General features: G+C 38.4%; 1 protein-coding gene across 8 annotated transcripts in view; it reads right to left on the bottom strand.

Annotated features, from left to right (window-relative positions):
- Nucleotides 1-20,521, bottom strand: part of LOC110988888 (cell adhesion molecule-related/down-regulated by oncogenes-like) — a 113,670-nt gene that overhangs the window by 81,140 nt on the left and 12,009 nt on the right. The window contains exons 1-3 of one of the 8 annotated variants that reach the window (XM_087142059.1): nucleotides 10,968-11,113; nucleotides 6,519-6,667; nucleotides 4,019-4,114 (exon numbers count right to left, since the gene is read on the bottom strand). The exons of 1 other annotated variant lie outside the window; for it this stretch is intronic. The gene's annotated coding sequence lies outside the window, so the exon portion shown is untranslated. Of the gene's footprint in view, nucleotides 1-4,014; nucleotides 4,115-6,518; nucleotides 6,668-10,967; nucleotides 11,114-20,521 lie in introns of those variants that run through there. 6 more of the 8 variants (XM_087142058.1, XM_022252818.2, XM_087142060.1 and 3 more) reach the window with 6 other exon arrangements.

The raw sequence follows: 20,521 nt of genomic DNA, 5'->3' as shown, positions 1-20,521 counted from the left end.
CAAAATGTAGGAATGGGGGGGAGGACGAATATGAAACAATTGGAATTTAACTACAAGTAGGCCCATATAGAAAAGTCACTGGCTTCCAGAGAATTATTCAGTTTTATGACTCAAAAACGAAGAGCCATTTAAAACTGATAAAGGAAGATGCACAGATCTCTGCAACATATTATAAATTAAATAGAGTTCACAACATACCTGAATACAGTGCTTCTCTTCAAATAAAAATTAAAAGTCCTCCAACTTTTTCCAACAAACACAAGTGGAGTTTATAAAGGTACTCTATTTGCACAATAAAAGACATCTTTAGCATAATGTACATATTTGTATGTATGCTCACTGAGTAATGTTGTACAGACTATATTCAAAATACAATCAAATTAATGTGGGTAATCAAAGAGTTTCCAATTTAAGAGTAGAAGTGAGAAGAATTTCATAGTTTAAAAGGAGACAAGTACAAATTTATAGTTTAGAAGGGAGACAAGAAAGTACAAGACAGACAGATGGAATTCCAAAAAGTACAAATAAAGAAACGGCTTTTAGTTTGCACAATAACCGGTACAGTACCAAGAAATTTTATTGATTCCAGAGCAAACCAGTTTAGAGCAATAATCTTGTAACAGCACCTACAAGTCTCCACAGATATGCTTTATTGAATACTCAGGTGGCAAACACCATAAAACTCTAGAAACAAGTGGTCTCAGGAAATAATAGCTTATTTTCCCAACGTGACAAAATTATGACAATCAGTGGTTTTTTCTGTATTCTTCCTTGGAACTGAGGAGTTTATGGAGAACTCCTGGTGAGCAGACAGTGGAGACTTCGACAAGGAATGCTGCACCTGGTGTTATAATTTTAAAATGTAGGGGTGATTTATCATTGCATGTTGACTTGGGAGTTTTGCAAGTTCAAAGGTACAGACCAATGCATATATATCACGATGATGAAGACCGAAAGAAGTTGACATTTTTGTCAGAAAGCAGCCTAATTTAGTTAAAAATTGAGACTAAGAGTCCTTCTCTCTTAAATGACAGATCTACTCTGGTATTAGATATTTTTTTGTGATCTGTGGAAAGCTTTGCAATGATTCCAGTTTTGAATAGTATTTTGCAAAATAAAATAGCAGTCCATCCAAACTGGTTACTTCTGAGAAATACCCATGAAGGAATATACCATATCTCAATGTCACTGAGCAAGGTGCCGGTAAATAAATGTAGATATTTGAATGTTTAAAAGAATTCAACAACAGCGCAGGTGTTTGTTACAATCCCCTGATAATTGTTAGGACATTGTGTTGCATTACATGACATGCTTTTCGGCTGATACATGTACCAGTACTATGTACTCCTATCCCCTTTGCATTTCACATTTTATTTTGGCAATTGCTGTAACTTGGTTTTTCTTTAATTACCTACCAGTACCTGAAGTACTTTTAATTATTGCAAGACATACATGTACTTTATTCTGTTCAATCTGGCTTAAGTTTAAAATCTGTTTTTTAAATAAAATCATCATCACCAATTTGACCATCTGCTGACACATTCCCAGAAAAATCCATCTGGGAATAACCTAGTAAAACAACTGCTGATGGTCCAAACAACTAAACATTGACAGTGCCATCAGGTAGGGTAAGGTATGGACCAACCCCAAAGGGCAAAAGCCTACACTTACACTGCATTCCCAAAGTTTATGAAATGGAAGAACTGGGGTCATAGGTCAATTCCATCAAAGTAGGGTCAGCTAAGGTCAACACTGTACATATTTCACTCCCGGGCCTGGGGTCTAGCCAAATTGTTTTGTTTCTTATGGTGGCACCATGGGAAAATGGTTTAATCCAAAGTCACCATGATACCATCTTTGCTACTAGAACAACCCATTAATAAATGAGGGAAGTTCACTGTTTTGCTAACATGTAAATACAGTCACCAGACTTCAAAGGCATTTTAAATGTATCATCAGACAAGTGACAGGATGGCCTGTGCAAAGATACATGTACATGTACATGCACACACAATAACCATTACAAGGAAGAATTGTAATTATGCTTTGAGTAAACTAAGGTGAAGGTGAGACTCCAAGTAATTATGGTCAAGCTTTGTGGACAACATACATGTACATGTAGCATTATGATGTTTAGTATTACATGTATATTAAGACCAAAGATCGTACAGCACCCAATAGTGGCACAAGATGGAGAACTCGGCCAATTTCACTATTGGCGCCATTGGAGTGAACATTAATGCACAGGTGCAGGCATACCAGGTGTTCATACCTGTCGTGGCGCTTATGCCTGTTATGTTAACATACCGCTGGCGCATTCCTACCCAAATGGCGTCCATGCAATAACGTTTTATGCAAATTCATGGTGATGTTATTCATCTTGCCCTGCAATACAATCTTTGATAAAGACTAGGGTGCATACTAGACAGCCCTCCCTTAAAGAGGAATGATCTCTTTGGAAGGAAAAACTGCATCCACTAACTCAAAACCAGGTTTTCAGATACCCCTCTCAACTAAATGCTGTGGTCCAAGCCTCGGGCTTTGACCACATACCTAGGGATAAGAATAGACCATTCCTTCTAGATAGGGTTGGTTGATGCTGAGGGATAGACTGAATGAAGGAGTACCCTCAACAAATCCAGTCTGGTCCACAATGTCCTCCAGACCAAGGCAAGGTAACCACTGAAACCACTGAAGATTCTTGCTGATTAAGAGAGAGTTTCAAGAGGAACATCTTGTAGTGAAGTAGATTCATTTCTAATTGAATCTTTCTTTGTTTACAAACAGGAGTGTTGTAAACAAGGATTAGGAGCAGGTGCCAAATATACATATATGTAAGCCATCTGCCTGGCAGGGCCCAACACTAGCTGATCTATTGAAACTGTGTGTACAAAATTTAACTCACATAAGCTGAAACCATCTTGACTTGAAAATGAAAGGCTCACTTACTGAAAGTTTTTAACATGGACACAAGCTTTGTCAACTATTTTGTAAGAAGTTGAGATTTATTTTCCTCAAAAATAAATATATTTTTCCTAACACAAACACAAATGGTTTCATTTGATTGTGTAACTGATAAAATGCCATAAAGATATTTTCTCGATGACCTATACACACATATAAAATACGTTTAGTGAAGACAAAACCATGGAAAACATCCAACCACAAAAGTTAAATAAAAGAACAAAAATCACAGTGGCCACAGGCAGCGCCCTCTATTGACAAGGACAAAATGGCAGGGTTCATTACCATGCAAACCATGACCCCAACCATAGAATCTTGCATAATTTATTGTTGTTTGCAAGAAACATTGGTCCCCAGATTAAACTTTCCTGGTAATATATTCAATATCATTGTTTATGAATGCTGTTCAGAGGTTACAGAGTACAGAAGTTCACTGTCAATTTTTGGAATTCCTAACTGTCAAATGCTTTATGATGAACTGCATTCAGAAATATGTAATAGCAGATGGCAACGAGCTGTAAATCAGGAATTCTGTTTGGTCTGATATTTGTTTTGAATTACTTTTCAAGAGATGAACGGCCAAAAGAAACTGAAAGTAAGGGGAGGAACATACCAGATCTTACAAACTTATACCATTAATTTTCTATCACAAGAAAATGATTCGTGTAGTTCTGGGTAAATTTGGATCTTGAGTTAATTTATTGTCCTTATTTGTAGAGCATGAGAAATTCAAAGGACATAATTTGTCCTGCATGTTTGAGTACTTATTACGAGGCAAGTTTTCTAAGCCTAATCCCCAGATCATCTACTTGTACATATCTTTCGACATTTCAAATCGCATTGAAATGTGGTGCATTGATTTACATGGAACTACTTAAAAGAAAGGCCTTACATTTCAATGTATGGATCTTTAATATAGTTCCAGGTTTCACATGATATAAAAGACCAGAGAAAAAAGTATTTTAGAAGATAGAAATTTCCTTGTAACAAAGACCTGACTACATGTACCATACAGTGTATTTCATATGGACATGGAAATTCAAATTATACTTGCATAATCGAAGTGATGTTCCTTGAACAGTAGAACTGTCAAATGATGTCACATTCATCCTTGAATCTTGGCCATGTAGGACAAAACTTTGATTCAATTCTGTAAAGAACAAAGTACGTACACAACCATATACATGGAATATCATTCTTTTAAGCACTGTTTTCAAATAGTAGTTTTTAATGCTGTGCTTCCCAATATCCCCCCCCAAAAAAGGTCTATTTCTGGCTCATGAACTGATCAATGCTTTCAGTCCAGACAAATCAGTACTGCATGCAAACAAGGACAAACAGTGTGACATCACATGGAAGATTGCAGTGAGGTAAAATTGTTCCCTCTTTTCAAGAAACCTAAAGACCTTCATCAAACCCCCTCTCCCTGCCTGTCAGGATTCCTTCTAGCAAGCCAGCACACATCATTTCTGTAATTCATCCTCCCAAGTGGAAACGCTTTGATTGACAGAGCATCATCATAAAGGCCAAGTGTTTATCAACATGAGCTAAGTAAAACTATCAACTTTATAGTAGGTGATGGTGCAGAAAGCCTTTGTGGACACAAATACACGTGTACAATGTACATGCACCTACAGGTCTAGGAACATGTAGGTGAAGGTCAACCATTCAAGATAGGGCATTTGGTAAGGTCCAGGCCCAAAATGGAACTTTGTCTTACCATAGGAAAAGGACCTAGCTCTTCTGATGTTAACTTACAAACCGAGTGAAAAGTTAGGAATCTGGCTCAAAAAGAGTAAGATTAAGTATCAAGTATAATGAAAAACCATTTGAAGTCAAATGGTCGGCCAAAAGTTACAAGTTGGGTGAAAAGTTACAGAAGATGAACATACAATACTGCACCTGCAGACAAGGTCACAACAAAAAAGTACATGTACAAACAGATCAGCTCTTATCTGTAAAGCTTTAAACTTCAATAACATACACGTACAGGTAGTAAGACTAGATGACTACTGATGGATTTTCAGTTTACTGCTGGTCCATCTACAAAGAGCTTGATACTAAGTAATCAGCCTCACAAAACTCAATAAGGACAGTTTTAACACAGCCCATTCATGCACTCAGCAGATATTGATGCATTTACACAGTACATGAATGTGAACATTGACTTCTCACGAGACCGCAAGCAAGATGGCTACTTGCGGTCAAGTTATTAAACACATTAAACCAACACTTAGCATTACATCTTGTGTTCCACAAATTATTTGGCATGACAGGAGTTCCCATTTGTGATTTATGGACTAAATAATCCAAAGACATGATGGCTGTCATAACAACCAAATGCCTTGGTGTTTAATAAGCCAAAATATTTACACCAGCAATCGCCTGTTACTGTGACCATGTGGCACTGGGCACAAGCCAGGGACTATCTACCAACTCTGCAAACTCTATAATTGACAAGGACAGACCTAGTGCATTAAAAAGCAGGTACGCACCATACCAAGAGACAGAAGCCCTTCAATCAATAAATACATCTGCATCAGAACTGGAACCATCTCCTCTTAAACAAGAAAGAAACTGCAAAACAGGATTCCAAGTTTGCCCAGTTTGTTTGTGTTTGCCAGTTGAGATATTTGTGGAATCGGAAACGTTCAGTTGGTATCCAGCATGTGGATTATAATGCTGGTTTGTCACTGGCAGTGAGAACCGGGCAAAAAAGGGAAAGGAAGGAAAACTGCATGCTTGTTGTATTTTGTCAGATGATTGTTTATGGGATGGTGATTTATTGCAGTGATGGGCTTTCTGATGGATGCCACCAGGCTGGGGGAGAGAAGAGGGAATGTGGTGAGTTTCTTTGTCTTGAGGAGTGTGAGATGGAGGCAGATGGAGACAAGAGAGGTACATGTAAGCAACATGTACACACAATGAATCTTGACTGGATGCACTTTCTTTGTTCTCATGTTTATACAGAAGATGCACACAATATGCAGCATACATGTACATGTATCTCTATCCTGATCAGCTTCGTTTTCAGTATATTTGTCAAAACAAAGATCTTTGATGTAACAAAGATTACTTATTCAATGTCCTGTTAGCACATTACAGTCTGAATTGATAATGCATATCAACAAACATACAAGACACATAACACTGACAGCACACCCTCGCAGCTGTGAGTTGGAGGGGGTGGAGCTGAGAATGAATAGAGATAGCTGGGTTGGAAGGGGAAACCCTTTACTCGATTAATGTACATTTGTATATGCCACAGAAATATACATGTACAGTATACATGTATGCAAACATTTTTTCAACATTTTGCCAAATTAACTAACTGTTCATTTTTTTTCCTGTTGAACTATGAATGACCACAGGAATACTGCATTTTATCAACGAACAGTCCATGTATATCAGAGACTGCTCATGTTCATGTGCTTTTTGATTAAAACCTTTTCCCCACATTGGAGTCTCATCATCATTACCAGTGGATGGAAGATTTGACTGAGGCATTGTATCAAGAGGAGGCAGTAAATACTGACTTGAGAAGTTACATTCACCTGAATCTCATGGAGACAGCTAGAAGGCACAAGAGACAGGTCTTGGTGAATCATCATAGTGATGAAATGATACATTTGTTGTCTGGTGAGTGATGGGTTGAAACCATCCGTCAAACTGGCCACATCTGGTCTAAAGTTTACGGATCAGTCTGCCAAGATGCAAGATTTACTCCAGGGTTAAAGATGAGAATGGTTATAAGGGGGAGTCTGAGGAGGATTTGAGGAATGAGATGTAGGGGACAAACAAAGAGAACTACATGTATATTTATGTTGCACATGTACATGTAGGGCACTGTACACGTACATGTAGGTTGTTTCTAAATGCAACATTGAATGCAACAACACAAGAGAAGTCCTGAATTTAACAGAATCTAACAATGGCAAACTTTCAAGCTAATCTCATAAACCAAATTAAACTTCAAGATCATGTGCTGTCACTAAATATTCTCCCTGCTCAAATTGACATCTTCCATGAACTATTGGAATCACAAGCAAAATGTCAGATGTACATAAACACAAGAAAAAGAATATTTCTTTATAGTAATCAATTCCTAATTAAGATAGTGTTACATGCAGTACATTACGCAACAAATGCTGTCTCTACCTTATACCAGTACATGAACATCGGTGTCTTTAATACAATTATCAGGATGAGTCATGCGTGAAAGCAATCATCTCAAGTTTAATCTATGAAAATGTCTTAATTTCAGTCTTTAGGACGCCTATACACCCTTTTTGCAGACAGTTGCACTTAGTGATTTTTACAGTATCAGTCATGCAGTATGACGCTGTATCCGTACTCTGTACACGTACATGTATATACAGTATGTCAGTGGTATTTCCAATCTTACGATTTTGCTGACCCTTTTACAAGACAAAATGTATCTTACAATAACCAACAGATCTGTTCCTACGTGAAAATACGCATCTCTTACAGAAACGTCAGCTCATGTACATGTATGTACACCATGTATTCATGTACTTGAACGGAACAACTTGACGGCAGTTTAAAAACTTACACACTTTAAAGTATTTTTTTTACAAGAAGGATGAAAATGCTGGTCATCTCTGATGAACACTAATATTGCAGTTCTTGTTAAGTGAGAACAAGAGTGCTGAACACAGGCAGACACTAATAAATTACACTGGTTACAAACATATTCAGTGTACATGTACATGTATATATATGGACATCATTTTGTCCTAGAAATCTTTTCATCAGATACTTATATGGCAATCTTTAAAAGTTTCCTTGTCTTGGGAATTCTTTCCCAAACAATAAATACTATCAAAAGAAACATAATTGGTGCAGGAATTGGCCCCAGCCAAATCACTTTCACATAGCACCCCTAATCCCACATCCATCAAGACCAAGGAGTACATTGTTTACTTCCATTATTCTTAGGATATTATCAGATGCAGGTACATGCATTTCCTCCACAGGGACTGAGTAATAAGTGGGGTCCTCGACAGGAACGGGAATGCAGACCAGTCATCAGAGGACCATTGTCCAGGGACAATCAGGGAAGCAGAAGAAACTGGGTCAGCTAAGGTCAGGAGGAAAGGCAATAATCCTTGATAATGGTAGGTTATGGGAAAGGGGAACTTAAAGGTGAACTCCTGTTAAGGAAACCTATAATCCTTGGTGATTACCCACAGGTTTATAATTCCTTACTAATGACACGAAGTCACTGCAGGGATTCAAAAATCCTGGACTTAAATGACACAAGACACTGATGTACATGTACATGTATTTGCAGGTCATGGACAGAGGGTGACTTAATTTGAATGGTTATTGTGATGAGTAACATAAAAGGTTTTGCACCAGAGAAACATACATCATTACATGGCACTTGGAGAAACGTCCAGCATTTCATGAAATGTACAATGTACATGTACAGTATACATTACAACTGGAAGTTGACACGGCATAGGAAAATTCTCTTCACATTTTTCCCTCTTTCCAGGCAATTCACTTTCATTTTATGAACCACCAAAACCATTTCATAAAATGGGAAAAGAGTTTTACAGATTTTCCCACAAGTGACAAACAATTTTCATGTCTTTTCACACAAGAGGAAAATTGACTTCAGGCCTTGCAGAATGTGAGTAACGTGAAGTGATTTCTTTCCACTTAACTTTCCCACGCCAATTCGAAGTGGCAACTTTCAAATGCTAAGTGCTGTGCATACATGTACCTCCCTCATCACCGGAGTCAATAATTGTTTTGAAATACACTGTTGCAGGACAAAAACATTTATGTGAAAGTTGTGACTTATTATACAAGAAATCAGACGTCTGCATACATGGGTATGAGGATTCAACCTGTGCTTCAGTACCTTCCTGTTGGCCAGGAATGCAGAAAGAATACTTTATCACTGGGTACACCCTGCCCTACTGATGTACACTTCCATACATGTACATGTAGGTGTGTGTGTTCAGTATTGTCTCTAACCTCCTCTCAATCACCCCTTAAAGTGCAACAGATTCTTATCAAAGGCCTTGTTTCACAGATTTCTCTGAAGATGTGGAAATAAACATTTCGGGTTGTTTTTCTCTGGACAATTCCAATCAAACTTTTTGTTTTATTTATACATCCGATGAATTATGTTTTTTAATTCCAAGCACGTTTCGACCATTAAAGTCCCTGGGATAAACATCCGACTGAAGCAAGCAAACCAAGTCTAAATTAGAAAAGTGTAGAAACTGCCTTCCCTTGTATTATTTCAGGTGGGAAAAAGAATGATTTATGAAAGAAAGCTGGAGAGTATGCCACCAATAATTACCAAAAAGATGCAAGAAATTGAAAAAGTCCCAGTGTTTAGACAATCACAGTTCATTGATTGTTAGTTACCAAATGAAAGACAGCCAAAGAAAGAACATTACATGATTATTTCTCTTTGCATCATGTACCTTTTACGTAACAGTATGTTAAAATTATAGCAGTGCACAGCTTATTAACTTCCTGTTAATACTTATTTTTACATTATTTCTTTCATTTAGGTACTTTGTATACATGGGACTATCCAGTGATGATGAATCTAGTGGTTTCTTTGACAGTTTTACAGGCAATAACTGAAGTACAGGGAAGCACTGGTGAAATTATAAGGGGTGCAAGCAACAAAATTGCTTGCAAAATTGATTCAAGGTAGGTATCAAATCCTGACAAAAAATGTTTAACTTGTCTTCACACTTTTGGGGTTTTTGGGGGGGTTGGGGGAGGTAAATTATTTATTTTACTACCAACACTGAGTAGGATGACTCTACAAAGTTAAGAGGATTGGACAAGTTGCACATGAACAAACCTGTTAAGTTTCTAGATTCCAAAGATCTAGTTTCTAGATCTTTGGGAAACATGCAGGAACTATGCATGTCAGTGAATGATATTAAAAAAAAGTTATTACAACCTGAGGCAAATGTTTCTTCTAATTTGAGCATGGCAGTAATTAATACAGAAAAACAATGACTGAGAGTTTACAGACTTTGAAAATACATAACAAAAGGTTGGTTACAGTTCACAAAACTTCTGGCAGTAAATTTAGCCTCTAGAATAACAATGCTTTTCTTCCCTTATTCAAGAAATAAAACTTTTGAATAATCCCAATCCAATACCTGGCAGAATGGTTTGAGTGCTATTAATAACATGCCTCATCTGATGACCTACAGGATGGTGTTATGACAAACAACATATCATAACACAAACCAAGTGCCTTCACTTAAGCCCCTGCTGTGAGGAGTGTTGCTCAGTCACGTTGACACTAAGATGAGGGAAACCTGACAATATAGGGTACATGTATGTACTGTACCAGAATATCGGCTTGTTATTATGGCAGGAATTCAATGATTACAACAGCAATGATATCGATACAAGTACTAGAATCCTTGAACTATAAACATTAAAATACATTTTCTATTTTACTTAAGATTTAAAAATCCATTTGAAACTGTTTTAATACATGCAGCTATGCATGCAAATAATTACATAATTTCTTTTCACATTTAATATAAGAGAAAAACTTCTTTTTGGTTTCCAACGAAATCAAGGATTTCTCATTTCAAGTTAAATGAAAAATTTTTCTATCCAGTTATGGCAATGGCAATATTGTCAACATTCATGAGCAAAAGGCCAACTGTTTAATTTAATTCTGAAAAGGTACTGAATACTGGTATAGTACATGTACCAGTCACAAACAAATGAATAGAATATTGTAATACAGTTTGACCAAGGAACTAGAACACTATATCCAGCCTCTGATCCTCCATTCACTAATATTTGAAAAAAACAGTGTAAGGTCAAGACAGTTCTGTAGTAGGAGAACCATGTTGGTAATACGTGTACATGTACACTAGGCTATGCACTTGTACAATGTCTGTACATGTAGTTCTAGTACTCCACAAACATACATTAATTGACAACAAATTTACCATGCTCTATCAGTGCAAACATACCTGAGATAAACCACACTTTCAGAGACCACTGACCATGAACCTACAAGACAGGCAGAAGAACCACAAAGCATCCTCTCCTAAAGAACCTCCAGGCACGACTGAAGGATGCTGACATAGAGCAAGGAGTAGCTGCCTCCAGACTCTAGGCATCCCAGGCCAAGGAGGCAATAATCACTGAATGGTTCACATCATCTACAGCACTCCAAGATTGGATTAAGTGGGACTCTCCATGTCATAAGATTCCCACCCCCCCCCCCATGAGTGCTGTGACATGAGAAATCCCTCAGGCAAGTGAGACCCTACCCACTTTGAGGAGATTCCATTACAGTTCACAGGCTTTGGGCATATGGCACAAAGTAAAACCAATGCTAAATGAGGGGTGTTCAATTCCAGTATTTTGGAGTTATTATTTTGTTCTGTTTTGAGAGACCTATCGCTCATTACTCACTGTACATTACACATTAAATTTTTAAACTCATGCATACATTATTTCAAAATGTAATTATTTGATTAAATGATTCATAAAAACAACTGCTCTGAGAGAATGTTTTCCCAACGTTCACATTAATTGTGGCTCTGTATCCAAGATAGTACCAGTATGTCATTGATGGTGTAACATTCATAAACATTCAGGTGACTCATTCCATAATTCCTATCACCAATAGTGCAAACTATCAGTATTAAGACTAGGCATATTACCTGTTCTTCCTTCAAAAAAGGGAGATTCAAATTGTTTAACCAGCTGCAATTACTCCTCAAATTACACACGATTAGAACACCTTAAATTGACAAAAGAAAGATTCAACTGATAGTAGAGAGAAGAAGTTAAAATTAAATTAACAAAATTCATCCTGCTATTCATTAGAGCATGTTAACCCATCAAATTAAATTTTACAACACAGGCTAATCCCTGCTCCAAAATGTTCTAAAAATAAAATTAAAAATGAGAACAAAGACACAAACCTGCAATAAATAATTGGCTTCAAAGAATCCTGAAGCTGAAGTTAAGAAGTTCAAAGACACCTCTGAAAAAAGATTTACTTCCAATGAACCCAAACAGATGAGCAGAGTACCCTCCTAGAGTTATCACTGGCAAGATAGTGTTTATAAACATGGACTATTACAAAACCAAACATAGGAGACAAGGGTGAATGGTGGATTGTACAGACTGTTGAAGGCAGAGGTGATAGAAACATGTCTCAAATTTGTAGCCAAGGAGCTGCTTTTAAACAATTTCATTTTTCTGGATCATTTCTCTTAAAATCAACCTCCTTGAGATGCGGACCTTAGTCTAAAATAAATATTTTAAATCCAAAGAAGGGTTTAAAATGCAATTTCTTGCTCTCCCAAATCAACATTTTGTATCATGACAAGCCAACAGTTTGAAGGGTTCTGTAATTCTGGTATGCACTGTTATTGAAGCCCTAAATTCAGTGTCAGAGTTGTCACTGGTTTGTAATAGTTGTAAAAATGCTAAGACAAGCAATTTGTTTGTTGCTTAAATCTGTTTTGTGTGTGTGTGTTTGTTTCTGCATTCAATTGAGGACCCTGAACAATAGAGGACAACAAGAGCCCAATTGACTGAGGGTCCCCGATTGACAACTGTGTACAAAACATATGGGAGGTCTTCTAAAAAGTTTAAGTACAAACGAAAGAGGAAAAATAGGGAGTCCCCGGTTGCTGGCAAATACACACTTGTGTGTGTGTGAGTGTGTTAACGCCTTCAATCGTGGACCTATAACAATAGGGGACAATAGGGTCCACGGTTGCCAAAGAGTCCACTGTTGGAAAACGTGTACAAAACATATGGCAGGTCTTCCAAAAAAGTTTAAGTATGAACAAAAGAGGAACAATAGGGAGTCCTCGATTGAAGGCGTTTACACACTTGTGTGTGTGAGTTTGTTTCTGCATTCAATTGGGGACCTTGAACAATAGAGGACAATAAGGTCCCCGACTGACAGAGCGTCCCCGATTGACAAGTGTGTACAAAACATATGGGTGGTCTTCTAAAAAAGTTGTAAGTACAAACAAAAGAGGAACAATAGGGGGTCCCCAGTTGCAGGCAAATACACACTTGTGTGTGTGTGTGTTGTTTTTTCAATAGTGGGAGGATGTTTTAGAGACAATTCTAGTACCGTACTTTCATCACAAGACTTAACTAGCCCATATGACCCTGCCGCCTACTTTAAAGATAGATATGTCGAGGAAACCCTCCCACATAGTACTTATGAAATTAAACACAGAAATGGGCTGGAATGGGATTTGAACCTGCAACCTCCAGAAACCTGTACAATGCTTTATCAACTAAGCTCCTCCGCAATGAAATGTATGTCGGTTGGTGGCTCCCTATTTGTCAATATATTTAGGGGAGGCACTTGTCAGAACCCACAGAACTCAAACTTCTACACAGCCAGGGATCAAAAGCAAAATGCAGTATTCACTCTGGTACATGTACAGTACATGTACATGTAAGTGGTGTTGGATCCCTCGAGGGAATACTGCTTTTGAAACAAAAATCATCAAATAAAAACTAAATAAAGGGAAAATGACTAGGTGTTTACATCAATTATATGGATAAACAAGAAATTGACAAGAGAGGAATTGGAACCTCCTGAACACCGTAAGAGCACTCTACTAACTAAGCACATGGGAAGAGGTCAGGCCAGCCGGTCAGATTTTTTTCCATTGTATGCCTTCTGGCCAGTCTTCTATTACATGTATTAACAATGTTCACCATGCATGTACACTGTAAAAATACATGAAGTAACCCTTACAGGATCTTTTCATTATTATAATTGTTACTTTTACATTATTTTTTTGTGTATGTCACAGCAGGTAGGAGTTTGACCCCAGATCCCCCTCATCAGCACCTGCACATACATGTAGTACTTCGACATCAGAGGGCATCAGACACAAAGAGGGGGGAAATTTTGAATCCCATTTACTGTCCTACATTCCTTGACACATACATGTACACATCTGTAACAATTAATGTAAGCATTCAAACTTGAGTGGCAACACAAATATTTTGAAAAAAGGAACAGAAAAATTCCCATTTCAACATACTTGTGTGTCTACCTATCCCTTTATCTGCACTGAAGACTGTTGTATCAGGGTACCAGACACTGACTTTGGAGTCTTAGTGAATGTAAACTGCAGATGGTCTGATCCAGCTGGCCTGGTCCTAACTATTGTAGGTTATTTGTTATCTCTTGGAATGATCGATGATATTGCCAGATGTTATGACAACTCGTTATCATCCCATGAGCGGTGTTGACGTAACATCATTCTGTTATTTATTGGGATAACTGCCACAGATGTCCCTTGGGCTGACAAAGCTTGAAATTGATGACCTGATGAAGAATATGCCATCAGTGAACTTGAGACGACATAAGGGTCAGCGATGTGTAAGAGAAAGATGGAGGAATTTCCAATCTCAAGATGCAATAAAGAATGCATTCAACCATGCGTCTTTCTGACTTTTGACTCTTATTTTTTAAAGTGCCTGCAAGAACTCAATGCAGGATGCACTGGTTGGCTTGCAATGGATTGCATGCAGTGTTAGCTGGTACAGGTCTGTGCAGAATACGAAGGATGGACTTGTACAAGTTTCAGTTGAATGTGCACAAATTCCGTGTCACAATGTGTCGCAGTGTCTCATGTGGTAGAAATGAAACTACTGGTAAGATATTGCTCTCTTGTTGGCATGTACCTGTACCAGTATTCATTTTGTGTTGCATATTGATTATTGGCTATCAGTATATGGGAGAAACTCATGGTTTTCCTTAACGTACATGTAATTCAAAAGTGCACCATTTTTTAGTTTTTTGGCAATGCATAGCCGTTCTCTCTGAGTTGTGTTCTGCTTGTTTAACCAGTGAGCTACCATTTGGTACATGTATCGGTACATGTACAGGTCCATGCACATCATAAGCTGCACACTGAACACTGTGTAAATGGTTATGGGGACTCCATGTCTTAACGGGGACCAAGAGGACCAAAAGCGTTATGGGGACAAATCCCACAATGCAGTTTCAACTTTCCTAACACAAGAAAAATACAGTGCACATTTTACACTATGTGTGGTGTTTTCCAATAATTTGACTGAAACACTGAACAATATGTACCATTTCATTTCATTTATTATTATTCAGATAAGACAAAACAAATTTAAGCACATATACAATCAAGAAACATTAACAAGTCATTAAGACAGGACATGGCAACAGCACCTCTGAGGGACTGCCAAAAAGCGAACTGAATCACTAGCAAGTGGCTCTCCCAAATGCTGAAACCAAACACAGAGAAGGAAAAAAAAAACACCAAAAGAACCCTCCCCTTCCACGAATTACAAAAACATGAACATGAACAACATTTAAGCAAATATGCACACATACATGTACAGTAATTTACATCTACAATGTACTTCAAAAAAATACAAGTAAAAACATGCACGAAGAGACCCATACTGTACCCGGTACTTTTAAAATACCTGTAGGGAACCTATTAGACAAAAACACACACAAAAAACCCTAACAACTACAAACATGTACATGTACATGTATATACATGTAACACTCAAATTACAAAAATATATAAGTATCTTTGCATAGATGTAAAACCAATGGAATATTTAAATAAACAACAAGGAAAAATCTCCACTGCAATCAGGTTCCTGACAAGAATACGCAAGACAATGGGCAAAGAAAAAACACGGAGGACCATGCACTCAAACTTGAAAATTGCAAGCTGTGAAAACCATTAAATTCATGTTGTTAATTATTATTCAGGCACTCTCCAAGAATTACCGATAAAAAATACAAATCTACAACTGAATACAAGCATATGACTACATGTGTAAGCAGTGCGTCTGCAACATCCAATGCCTATGTACACAAAAAACGCACTTCGTTGCACGGAACAGTTACATGTACAGTATATAAAGGAGAATAAAAATGGAATGTACAATGAAGTTCATACACACTAAAATTTATTCAATACTCAACCAGTGGAATTTTAACTTGTTCATGAAGATAATTAGACTAAAAAGAATACTTTCAGTGACATCACTTGGCAAGCTGTCCAAGAACCGAGGAAAGCGGACAGAGACTGATGTCAACTCTACGAAAGCCATGTTGTAAAAACTTCACCTGCTCAGTATGTCTCGGATTTAGTTCGACGATACCCTCAAGCATGGTATCGAACTTATCAAATAAGCATTTAGTGACAAAAACAACAGATAAAGAATTTAACCTATTCAATAAGCTAGGCAGGCCCAGTTTTTTACACAGATTGGAATACTCCATGCTGCTATTGTTACCATTAGCAATATACGGTACCTTCTCAAGTGGCCCAAACAAGAATGTGTGAATCTCCCGTTGTATCCCTTCCACATGTAACTGTCGGGCAAGTGTACTGGGATACCAGATTGGAGCAGCATATTCAACAATGGGCCTGACCAGGGCACGATACAGTCTGACACTGATACAGGGATCTCTACATTTCACCAGTCTCCTGATAAAGCCTTTCATTCTGTTAGCTTTGGACACGACAGAGTTAATATGATGCTTCCATGACAAGTCGCTTAAAATGACTACTCCCCAAAATTTATATTGATCAATAGCTTCAAGTAACCGAGTATCGATAGTGTACGTGGGCTTAGGTAGAAGATTAGAACAAGTGATGGACAACAATTTACATTTATTGACACTGAGTTTTATTTTGTTAAGGGAACACCAGCTATTAATGTGCTCCAAAACATCCTGTAAGATAACCTTATCACCCTGGTTATAAATAACCCTGTAGATGACAGTATCATCAGCACATCGACGCATGTTAGATTGTACACAGAATGGAAGATCAAATGAAATGAGATTAAACAGGGCTGGTCCAAGGACTGACCCCTGAGGAACCCCAGAAGTAACAGAAATCCAGGTTGAATGTGTCCCAAGGTACTGCATCCGCTGTTGTCTACCCATGAGGTAAGACTCAACCACTTGAGTAAACTGTTATCTTTAACTGCATTTAAATGCATTTGGTTCAAACATACATGTACATTGTATAAAACTTATATTTCAGAGCAAAAGAGGTTACCATGCTACGCATCTTAATGGGATTGAAAAAACACATGTTGTTATGGCAAAATGATACACATACATGTACATGTACTGTAGTTATTTTTTGTTGTGACTCATTTTTTTCCTAACTATGCATGTTACCATGTACATGAAGGGCCTACAAACCATGGAAACAAAGGCCAGTAATCAAATTGGCTTCCTGGACTCTGACCTTCAAACTCAGTTTGATTGAAGGTTGTCAATCTGACACTTGACCTATGACCCCATTATATACCCCAATGAAAGTTTCCCAGGCATTGTGGGTAAAATGGAAATGAGATTTCATAGTGGGTGGTCTACTCAGAACTAGTCTCCTGTGTCTCTAGAGCCTTGACACCATACACTGAAAGGTCTTTAAGTTTTGCTTGAGGATAGCCTGGTGGTCATGTTGAATGCAGCTGGCAACCTTATGATGTCCAAAATACAGCTGTTGAAATGTTGGATTTTTTTCTGAACCATCTGCAATTTCTCCCAGTGTCTCATATAAACATGGATTCCAAAAATAATTTCCCAGTGTAAATTTGCCTATTAAGTTGCTCCACAAAAGATTTTCTACAATTGACATGATACATGTGCCGGCTAGGGCACTGAGTCTGCCATTTGTGAGTTTCTCAACATCCAACTTTAACCCTAACCTTCCCAATTCCTCCAAAATCCTTCTAGGGTGTATGGCAAACATGCATGGCTGATTTCGAAGGATGCCATATGTGAAGGTCGTGGATTAGACCTTATGTTGTTTGTGCTTAGTAAAGCAAAAATTCAGCCCGATATTTCTTTTGAATCAACTGCACAGCTCAAGAGTGCCATTTGCACTGCCTCAACATAATGACAGGAATTGCCAGAGGATTTTGGAGGATTTGGGCAGTTAGGCACACCTCCGAATGACATTTTCAAGACATTTTGGAAGATTTGGGGGTTTAAGCTGAATGCAATTTTTTCATGTTGAAAATCGGAGGATTTTGGAGGATTCAGGATAGTTCCTAGTAAAAGATCTAGGGGGTTAGGGTTAAACCTACACAAGTTGAAGCTGATGTTAAAATCACATTGTATGATAGTAATGACAAGGTATTCCTGACACTAACACTAGTAACAGCCAAATATTGGACTACAATCCCGGCCAAAATTGCTGGGACATGTTGCAAGAGCAATAGGCCTACGTTCCAAGGTCTCCCACTCCCCTCAATGCTGTCATTTCCAGCTGAAGTGCACACCATGCATTGAGAGACCCAACACTGAGAGAGGCCCGGTCTGAGGTCTGGGAGAGGCCCGGTCTGAGGTCTGAGAGAGGCCCGGTCTGAGGTCTGAGAGAGGCCTGGTCTGAGGTCTGAGAGAGGCCTGGTCTGAGGTCTGAGAGAGGCCCGGTCTGAGGTCTGAGAGAGGCCCGGTCTGAGGTCTGAGAGAGGCCCGGTCTGAGGTCTGAGAGAGGCCTGGTCTGAGGTCTGAGAGAGGCCTGGTCTGAGGTCTGAGAGAGGCCCGGTCTGAGGTCTGAGAGAGGCCCGGTCTGAGGTCTGAGAGAGGCCCGGTCTGAGGTCTGAGAGAGGCCCGGTCTGAGGTCTGAGAGAGGCCCGGTCTGAGGTCTGAGAGAGGCCCGGTCTGAGGTCTGAGAGAGGCCCGGTCTGAGGTCTGAGAGAGGCCCGGTCTGAGGTCTGAGAGAGGCCCGGTCTGAGGTCTGAGAGAGGCCCGGTCTGAGGGCCCAATGAGGATTGTACGTACTGCTACATGTACTGTACATCATGGACGCACATACTAGTAATGTACATGTAAGTTGTAACCAGGAGATCCTGATCAGTCAAAATTGCAGGGATAAAAAAATTCTATGTAGATTTCTGTTTTGTGTATACATGTACATGTATATACTCATGTACATGTATCTACTGCCGTGTAAGACTGCCCTCAATTGATTACATGCGGAAGTACATGTACATGTACAGTGTAAAAGGCTATAATTTTGTAATTTTAAGACACAGCAGTACATCAATATTCCATAGTTTGTGCTGAAAAACATGTTATTTCACCTATTTTGTTCGCACAGAAAAACATTGTGGGGACAGAGAAATGTGCCCACAACTCGGTCCTGATTTGCGTCAAAACATCGACCTCACATCGACTGATCCTGCCAGTGAATTTTGCTGACTCCACAGTGTACACATGCACCAACACGTACTGTACATCTACATGTACCTACTGGTACCTCTATACTTGAGAAATATTAGTTATCCTGATTTCCTCATAAATTCACATACATTGCCCTTCTTATTAACCCATTTCCCTGACTTTGACAGCTACCCAATTCATCTATGACACATTACTCTGAAGACATGTAAAGGTTCATGTGCATCAGTTCCTTCAACAATTCTGAAGATTTAATCCCTCTTCAACACATTTCAATTCTTTAACCTAAATTTTTTAGAACCTTTTAGTTTTGACAAAAGATGAGGTCTGGGAGAAATCTACATGTATGCTGTGTTGATTCTACACAACTACAGAGCATAAAGGCAACAAAGGCATGGCAACATAAGCCTTAGAATCAACAAGACAAGAAGTCACAGGGGAGAAACATGGTGGTCGCCCAGAATGGTAACCACTAGTGATTTGTTCATTATGCTGCCAAACTTAGTGTGACACAAATACATTGTAATGTACATGTACATTGTACATGTACAATGCAAAAATGCTTTAATTACAACAGTAAGGGAAACTATCAAAAATGTACAGGTCTGCATGCAAAAAACAAAAACTTTAGCTTAGATGGAAATAAACTGGACATCATCAAACTTTGCAAAAAATTGATCAAGTAATACAGATTACAATGAACCACCACTACACTTACATTTGTACTTGTAAGTACCATAGTACATCATATAATCTGCATTCATCATCAAAACTATGTACATGTACAAGCACCCTTTGGGAGGATGCTGCAGGCCTTTCATCCAATCTTAATACTGATTGTGACCTCTGAACCTTGAACAGCAACATAACTGTTGAAGTGTCAAGTCTGTCAAAGGCATTTCATCTGAGCAATGAGCTTTGCTTTGGACCAGTACCACTTTTTATGTACCATACAATGTATCTCACCATCTAAAGCGTCATTTAAGTTTTCAAACCTACTTACCAGAATACAAAAAGTATTCCAGAGGCCTGCCAGCACGGAATTTTTTTTGGCCAAACTTACTGAGACGATGGTTATTTTCTCATTTAAATAAGTCGAGTGCAGGTACATCCCTGGAAGTTTTCCCCTCAGTTACTTTTACTGAGCCATGCGGTAATTTTCACCGGCCACCTTCTGCCCATGAAAAATTCCTGAGACACTTTTCCCAAGATAGCAAGTCCAGTGCAGAGTTTTCACTCTAATGGTGTTCTGTACCTAAGCAAATGTTTTCCTTGTTTTTAATTGAATAACTCTTGGATAGCCATGTCAATATTCAGCAGAAGCAC

The sequence above is a fragment of the Acanthaster planci genome, linkage group LG10, assembly GCF_054643075.1.
Source record: "Acanthaster planci isolate LZ-2023a linkage group LG10, COTS_SCS, whole genome shotgun sequence".
In the NCBI taxonomy this organism is placed as follows: domain Eukaryota; kingdom Metazoa; phylum Echinodermata; class Asteroidea; order Valvatida; family Acanthasteridae; genus Acanthaster; species Acanthaster planci.
Note: the sequence above shows the minus strand (reverse complement) of the source record. Positions and strands in the feature narration are given on the sequence as shown.